We start from the raw sequence: 9736 nt of genomic DNA on the forward strand, positions 1-9736 counted from the left end.
CCCCCCAAAAAAGACGGAGATTTTTTATGAAATATCTCGCAACAATCCTTCTTACAAAAGTAAGGATATCACACAATGAAGAAAATTGATCACGTTTTCTTTACGTTCGTCCCGTAGTTTATCAAAAACTTACGAGGTACTCGTAACTACAAAAGAGGAAGCTCATGTCTCTTTTGTGTTCTTCCCGCATCTCATTAGAAACACAAGGAAAACCTTCCCGCATTTATCAAAAATATGAGGAGACCGTACACCCCTCAACGATAAATAAACTTGATCATGTCCTTTATCGCCCTTCCCGCATTAATTAAAACACGAGGTATCATACAGTCTTTCAATAACGCAATACGGCACTATCATAACATTATAATCATATACTTTAAAATTATTTCTCAGCAAACAGTAAGAATCAACCCTGAAAATTAGATTCTTACCGTTTGGAGAATCCCGGATGAAGCCCCCAATTGTTAGAAATAAAAGTCTTCTAAACGATAGCAGTGCCTTTTCTCTCCGTCCTTTATTGAGTCGCGAATGAATCAGTACAAAGCATCCAACGTTGGGGAGCGAACAAAAATATGCAGCCCACTCGTCTACAGTATAACATGCAAGGATATACTGCAATAGTGGAAAGGGGGGTTATAGTATTAACCAATGAGAACAGACATTACCTCATACAGATAACAATTCCATATGGCAAAGGCTCCTATATTCCTTGAGAGCCTTCGGACCTCTGCCATACACACTATTACAATCTACACAAACACAGTGTATGCACAGAGAAAGAAAGGGAGAGAGAAGGAGAAAGAGGGGGCGCTTACAACTGCTTGCTAATATGAAACAGATGTTTGATAATGCATACAGAAAGGAATGCAGCAACTCAGCGTCTCTCTTGGACAGAGCTGAGATGTAGAAATAACATTTCTATTTCTTACAGCCAGCAAGGGAATTACACACTCTAACGCATTTGAATTTAGATGGAATAATACTTGCAAAATGGACCTTTGTGTCGTTGAACAAGGCTGCGTGTGTGCGTGAATGTCCTCGTTGCGTCCGTGAGCTGGAGGATTTCTGTTGGTGCTTCCGGAGCGTGGATCGCTCGCGGGAAGTGCAAAGCATCTTAGGAGTAATGGTTGAAACTGAGAGAGAGTCCTTTCACCCGGAGGATATCGGACTGCTCCAAAAACGTAGAGTGTTGAGCTTTGTCCGAAGACAAGAAAAAGACTGAGATAAACGACATGTCTGACGAGAGTAACACAAAAAGGGAAGAAAAAGCAAGAGAGCTTGAAGAGAGATAAAAGAACGAGAGGGCAAGAGGACAAAAGAGAGTAAAAGAGAGTGATTCCACACCAAATCCTGACTTTTAAGGTAGGAAGGTCACGCCTCCTTTGGGAAGAATGACCCAATGAGGCTCCTCAGTTTTGGCGTGAGATGGTTCCCTTTGTCTTGTCAAGGCTACTCATTTGCCTAATTTATGACAGGGTCCTGGATGTGGTTTGAATCACTCAAAAGATGGTAAAACATAGCAGATTACATTTTAATGTAACCTTATATATATATATATATATATATAGTCAGCTAGGGCGAGTCGTAAGGTTTAATTTGATACCAAGAAACTTGTATTTGGTACACTTAAAAGTGAATATATTTTTTAAGATTATTTATATAAGCCCTCAGAGTTTAACTACACAACTAAACAATCTTAACTAGTTTGATATAACAGCAGAAATACCTAAGCATATGGGAATAAAACATATTTCCTTAAAAATAAGCCATTTCGTGGTTTTAAATGGTATGAGTGTATAGATTTTCAGTGTGTAGATGGCGATATCACGAGTGTCTCTGGAGAGGCTCTTTGGGTTGTAAAAACGTCAAGAAGCATTCTAACTCCCAGACTTGCTGGCACTACCTCGTAATTTAGATGGGGAGTCACAGGGTGTGGGGGTTCTAGAACCCTTAGTAACAATGTGTGCATTGCATTCAGAATTAATGAGTTCATGATTTTCCGTTCATACTCTACAAGAGAGAAAATAAATCAGGGGATATATTGTATGCTTGGACTTGAGTTGCTTGTAATAAATACATATTTTTGCATGCTGGAAAAAAGCCATCAAATTAATGAAGAACTACTCACTTGACCAACACCAAATGGGTGTTGTTTTAATGCTTAGAAGCTATACTTTGCATATATCCAATATAAGTCTTAAAAGCAGGTTTTTAATCTGCTGACAAATAAGAAATGCTCAGTTTTCAGAACTTATGAAATTATTATTTACTTCACATTATACTGTCAAAACATTGTACAGATCGGAAAGTTCTCGAGCAGAATAAAACTAATATTGTGTTACTCACATACAAAATATATATCATAAAAACAAAAAGTGTATTAAAGTTGTCTTTTTGTTGCGTTTTCACTTGTAACTTCATTAAATACAACCAGAATATCAAAAACAGCATATGCTCCCAAATTAAAATAAGTCCAAATGCAATGTGATATGATGCATAGCTTAAAGGGGTCATGTTAAGAGGTTTTTCTACTATTAAAACCTAATGTAAAGGTCAGAACTCAAAACTTAATCCTCAATGCAATAAAAGCATTTATTGAAACCAAGCTGCCAAAACACCTCGTTCTCTACTTCCTCGACCTCCCTACGTCACTATGGGTACTCATTCATTCCTGACCACCTCTACAGCAACAACATCAAGGCCTGCTTTACATCATCGCACCAATGGCCCACCCACTGGCCCTGGGGCTCAGTTTGTAAACACGGAGAGAGAACTTGAGCAGGGGCAAACAGTGTTCCTAAACACCAAATTTTTATAGTTTTTGTATATAAACATGAACTACACAGATGTTTTGACTGATGTAATGTCTCTGGCAATGCTTTTAATAGACACTGTGACAAATTACAACTCAGTTTTAAACCATTCGGTAACACTCAGCTACTGTTCTTTCGCACATCTGTGCTATTTGTAATTGTTGGTGTATTTAAACACACTAAATGGATGTCTTTAACCCTTTTGATGCATTTCTGGCGATGTGCTCTTCAGTACAGGATGATACTGGAAACTGGATTTGTGCATTCATTGTGCTTTGGACTGTCAATGTGCATAATGTGTATTCGAAATCGGACATCAGAAGACTACAAAAGGACAGTTCGGACTAATGAGAGGATTATTGGTTGCCCCCTGCAATCCCTTCAAGAAATGGAAGTGGAGCGTAGTTCTAGCGGGAAGACCAGCAGGTGTACATCATCACATCATTAACTCCTAGCCAATCGCACGTAAGCCATTGCTTTATAAGTCCGCTCACAGTCTATCACATTGCTGTTTCGGTGTGCTAACACTGCAACTAGACGCGTTTTAACCTCTCCAGGCCACATAATAACCAGTGCACAGCACATATCTGGAAGCCTGCGTTCCCTTTCCAACGGCGTCGTCACTTCATCTCAACTTCTGCCCACATCAAACCCATGGGGAGTAAACAACCAGCAAACCCGGATCTTCACCCATATCTCATTCACTCAGGAGATCTCTCTCAATCGCATTGCACGACCCGGCACGGAAGGAGCGCGCACCTCGCGAATCCTGCAAAATCATCGGCTCAGGCAGCAGCCGACTTCCATCAGAAATAAGCCAAGTCATTTTCATATCCATCAAATGCATTCAGATCTAGTCATGGGTCTAGACCTTTCGTTGCCATGCTACCTGTTCATCACAAAGTTGCAACGCTGCCTGTTCATCTTAACGCATTCGCATCAATATCAAAAGCCAGTATTTCATGTAAACAGTGCATTCACTCTATGGCAGGCAATCGCGTAATCTCATGAGGGCAACTCGGTCAAGGTTCATTCACTTGTCATTCACAGTCTGCATGCCCGAGCGTTCCCCATCGGGGAATTAAGATAATTATTCAGGCATATCATCATGTACAGTCAACGCTTATCACACGGGCTCTCATTACTTCATTCAGTAAGATTACCCCATTTTGCGGTCGCCTTCGCCCAAATGACGTAACTGGTGCGTTCCAATCCAACTCATCATCCCTATGCCCTACTCACTAGGAAGACCGAGCCCATGATGTGAGCATTCCGAGGGAGCATGACATCACAGTTTCACCTGTTGATATGCGCCCCCCCTTCTTGAGCACAAACCATGCAAATGACATACCCAACTTAAATGGCTGTATCTACTGGCCCCCTTGGAGTATGGACACAGTTGTAGTATCTTTTGAAAGAAGACACCTTGGGCTTCACTTCTCAAGTTTCAGAATTAATATATGTTGTTATTTTAAAACAAAAAACTACAATCTCAACAAAAACAAACAAACAAAAAAAAAATTTGGACTTAGAGATGGGCTCATTCTGTTTAGAAGACTTCATATATAAGATAATATACAGTTTTACAACAGGAATGCTGCTCAGATTGCATAGTCCGTCGAAGAACGACGATGAAGTGTAATTCTTCCAGGCGAGATCTCATGTAAACAATGGAGAACATATCAAGATTTATAATTAAGTACAAAAGTGCTACTGGACGTTATAGAATGAACTGTCACGGACAATTGACCCAAGCAGGCTGAACTGGATTCATTTGGCGATCGCGATTTCATAATAAGGTATGAAGTCCCATTTTTGATATTGCATGTTGTCATCCGCACTTCTGGCACAAATAAACCAATTGCTGTTTCTGGAGGACTGCTATAATGCAACAGAGATCGGATATCAACGTCGAACACTTAGACCTTCGAAAAGACGTATAATCCGTTAACATAATATATCCATGCATGCATATATCAGAATGCAGATATATTAAACGTAAGCAGAGTGACGTCACTCCTGACTGCAAACAAATACGTATCAATGGGGTAATATAGCCTTCACCAAGCCTTGTGAAAGAATTTACTTTGTTCGGTACAACATTCGATGAGGTTCCCAGAGCGCCTCCAAGGGCGCATTTACGCAATCCAAAAAAAGCAGCATCTTCTTACTCCAGACGTACTTCCATGTTCTCATCGCTAGCACCACTGTTGAGGCGCGCCTCTGACACCTAGCGGAAGGCTCCGCACCGCTTCCCCTATTCATCAGATTATCTATCACCAGCGTAAGGCATTTCGCTATGATCAGGTCATACAGCAAGTAATTCCCATCTCATGGCATACTTCCATTTTATTATCATTCAGGCATCATCAAAGAGCAGAAATTCGTTGGCATGTCTTCACAAATCATTCACTCATCGCGGTCAGACCACTACAGCAACGACAAATCATAACCAATATGATCGATAGCGTAAATGCCGGAATTCAGCCATACATGTTTAGGCGTGCGTGTATCTGGTCTCTGGAATATGTCAGAGACAATAGTAACTTGGCACATCAGCCGTCGAATCAGCCATCAAGCACATTCGGAAGGAGATTTACAAATATTCACAAAATATTAAGTGCGATACTGCATCTCCAGGTCGTAAAGGTGGGACATGAACAGCCGGAACCGATCCATGCTCGAGAATCACATTTTTGAAGATCCCGATTCATATCAACACACATTCACAAAGCAGTCGTGTGCAAGATGATTTGCACAAACATGCACACATTTTTGTATGTTTTGGGGCACACCTCCTTCAAAAACTAAACTGTCCACTGCATCTTCAGGGCTCTATGCCGGGAGTACATGAAGACCCTCATGTTCCTTTTACAGCCAACAACAAAACTCTCATAAAGCTGAGACATTATTCTTCTCACCGTATTTGCTCCAGCTCGAGGAATAAGAGGGAGGAGAGATGGAGAGAGAGAGAGAGAGAGAGAGAGAGAAAAAAAAGCGAACCCACAACGAGCCACGTCTCTAGAATTTCTAGACATCACACACATTTTCTAACCATGCAAGCTTCCCCCCTAAAGAAACCTGACAGGATCAGGTCTATTTTCATGTCGTTCCCTGGTCAGATTGGGTCTCCTAATGCAATCTCCAGCCCTATCAGGCCACCTCAATTTTGCCATGCTTATCATTCCTCAAGGCCACTCCACCGTTTTTCCGCCTCGTCACACTAGCTCATTCCATAGACAGCCTCTCCTACCCACCAATCGATGATGGCTGTCGAGAATCTCCGGATGACACGCCCCTATTCTCGGACATGGCTCCCTCCATAGGATTCAGGGGTTGCCGCCTAGGACCATGGTTCACAGGGGAATGGCCAGAATTCTACTTTATTCAATATAGCTTCCTACGCTCCAGGCACTCTCTTCGCAAGTAATCCCATTGCTAGATATTTCATAATCGAATGTATTTAACAAATGTTCTCGATCTACAATCCCAGTCTCGATGCGGCTCAGCGGAGGGAAGAAAGAAATGACACTGAGACCCAAGCTTCAAATCCTTCCTCGCCATTCGTACAGCACTTCATCATACGGTCCAGCAAACAACCTTCCCCTCTACCCTCCAATGAAATGGTTCTTTACCATATATGGGGTTTAATATATGTTTGAGTTCATAAATAGGAAATACATTCCCAGAACCACTGCAGCCACATTCCGCGATGACACAGCAAGCTACATCTACAAAAGAAGTTTAAAATAGGCCTTCTTATTCCACACCCATCATCACGGCCAGCATCATATGGGTTCCCTCCAGAAACTCAAACGCATCGTAGTCATGCAACAATTCCGCAGTCGTTACTACAATCAATAAAGTCTGGCCCTCCTCAAACCATCATCTCCCCTATGAGACGTCTGACATGGCAGAGCATTTCCTGTAACTTCATCATCCCAGCCAGACACATTCCCGGGTTTTTCAACGTAGTCTCTGACCCCCTCCCTCGCTTCGCAGGAGTTCCACAGACCAGCTTTACGGGTATCCTTCGAGGTATACTGGAATCTACAACGAAGATGCTCAGCCGCTGCTCTCCCCGATCGTACCTGAAATAGTCAACTCGACCCAAATCATCAAACAAGCTCAACTGCCCATCAGCCATAAGTTCTCATGCATATCTGGTGGTGGTTGGTGGCTCTTCCCCAGCTCATCCTTGCCTACATAATGATTCAATTCAAGCAAGCTCACCGTTCGCAAGGACAGCACATAACTATGTCCCCCCCCTCCCCCTCGCCGGGCTTCCATAATCTCAAGCACAGCTCCTTCGCATAGGTATTGCTCAAGCCAGCCGCCCTCGCCGGAAAGCTTGCACCATAACGAGATATCTTCAACAAGGTATGGACCGACAACATCGCCATTATCGTATGGTGTTATGTATGCTGTTCACTTCAAACAACTTTCCCTCGTCGGAGGGTTTTCATATCAAATGTTTTCTTTCAACAAAGGGATTGCACGCAACGCTGCCATTATCGTATGGCTCTACACACGTTGTCCCCTTCGGCAAAGATACCTCAAACAACTTTTCCCTTGCCTGAGGGTTTTCATACCAAATGTCTTTCAATGAAGGGACTGCACGCAACGTTGCCATTATCGTATGGCTCTACACACGTTGTCCCCTTCGGCAAAGATACCTCAAAAAACTTTTCCCTCGCCGGAGGGTTTTCATATCAAATGTCTTTCAATGAAGGGACTGCAAGCAACGTTGCCACTATCGTATGGCTCTACACACGTTGTCCCCTTCGGCAAAGATACCTCAAACAACTTTTCCCTCGCCGGAGGGTTTTCATATCAAATGTCTTTCAACGAAGAGACTGCACGCAATGTCGCCATTATCGTATGGCTCTACACATGTTGTCCTCTTCGGCAAAGATGCCTCAAACAACTTTTCCCTCGCCGGAGGGTTTTCATATCAAATGTCGTTTATCTTTCAACAAAGACACTGCATGGCAATGCCGGCTTAAAGCAAAGATTCTGCTCAACCAGGTGCTCTCGACGGAGTGCCCGAAATCACACTCTAGGACAAAGAGGAAATGCACAGGGATGAAATCAAACTCAAGAGAAATAATAAAAAAAACTGCTTTCCCATCGCAAAGGCTTCACACAACCACGCCAGAGGTATTGCAAATTTCATGTCAAATTCCGACGCTCGCATCTCTTAATACCTCCTCCAGAATGAACGCCCAACACAAGACCTGGTTCGTACCAAACTGGATCATCTCTTTTGGGGTAGTATACTACTTTCTCTCTTTTTGGGGGTAGGCTCCTCGCCCCTGCCTCCTATCTCCGGCAGGACATGACAGTTCCGGGTACAACTCCCTCGGACTGCCGGACGGGACCTACGCCAAAGAGAGAGACATCACCTCCCGTTTTACATCTATCAAATAAATGGCATCTCAAACTTCACTCATGCCTGCGTGTCTTCCCGATAGAACTGTACACTTCCAGAGAGGGGAAAAGGGCTGGTAAAATCACTCTAGAACCCACTCACCCAGCCCACTTCCATTTTGAACTGTTGCTTTCTGGACGGCGCTTCAGAGCACTAAGCACCAGAACCGTCAGGCACAGGGACAGTTTTTTCCCTCAGGCTATCCATCTCATGAACAGTTAAAACTGCTCCATTGAGCAATAATCATATGCAATACACAGTTTAGTCTATTTATATTCATCCAACATATCCTACCTCTTCTGCCATACATTCATTTATAACAGATTTGTATTTGTATATATACACTCACCTAAAGGATTATTAGGAACACCATACTAATACTGTGTTTGACCCCCTTTCGCCTTCAGAACTGCCTTAATTCTACGTGGCATTGATTCAACAAGGTGCTGAAAGCATTCTTTAGAAATGTTGGCCCATATTGATAGGATAGCTTCTTGCAGTTGATGGAGATTTGTGGGATGCACATCCAGGGCACAAAGCTCCCGTTCCACCACATCCCAAAGATGCTCTATTGGGTTGAGATCTGGTGACTGTGGGGGCCATTTTAGTACAGTGAACTCATTGTCATGTTCAAGAAACCAATTTGAAATGATTCGAGCTTTGTGACATGGTGCATTATCCTGCTGGAAGTAGCCATCAGAGGATGGGTACATGGTGGCCATAAAGGGATGGACATGGTCAGAAACAATGCTCAGGTAGGCCGTGGCATTTAAACGATGCCCAATTGGCACTAAGGGGCATAAAGTGTGCCAAGAAAACATCCCCCACACCATTACACCACCACCACCAGCCTGCACAATGGTAACAAGGCATGATGGATCAATGTTCTCATTCTGTTTACACCAAATTCTGACTCTACCATCTGAATGTCTCAACAGAAATCGAGACTCATCAGACCAGGCAACATTTTTCCAGTCTTCAACTGTCCAATTTTGGTGAGCTCTTGCAAATTGTAGCCTCTTTTTCCTATTTGTAGTGGAGATGAGTGGTACCCGGTGGGGTCTTCTGCTGTTGTAGCCCATCCGCCTCAAGGTTGTGCATGTTGTGGCTTCACAAATGCTTTGCTGCATACCTCGGTTGTAACGAGTGGTTATTTCAGGCAAAGTTGCTCTTCTATCAGCTTGAATCAGTCGGCCCATTCTCCTCTGACCTCTAGCATCAACAAGGCATTTTCTCCCACAGGACTGCCGCATACTGGATGTTTTTCCCTTTTCACACCATTCTTTGTAAACCCTAGAAATGGTTGTGCGTGAAAATCCCAGTAACTGAGCAGATTGTGAAATACTCAGACCGGCCTGTCTGGCACCAACAACCATGCCACGCTCAAAATTGCTTAAATCACCTTTCTTTCCCATTCTGACATTCAGTTTGGAGTTCAGGAGATTGTCTTGACCAGGACCACACCCCTAAATGCATTGAAGCAACTGCCATG

This window comes from Xyrauchen texanus, chromosome 6 (assembly GCF_025860055.1).
Source record: "Xyrauchen texanus isolate HMW12.3.18 chromosome 6, RBS_HiC_50CHRs, whole genome shotgun sequence".
NCBI classification, from domain to species: domain Eukaryota; kingdom Metazoa; phylum Chordata; class Actinopteri; order Cypriniformes; family Catostomidae; genus Xyrauchen; species Xyrauchen texanus.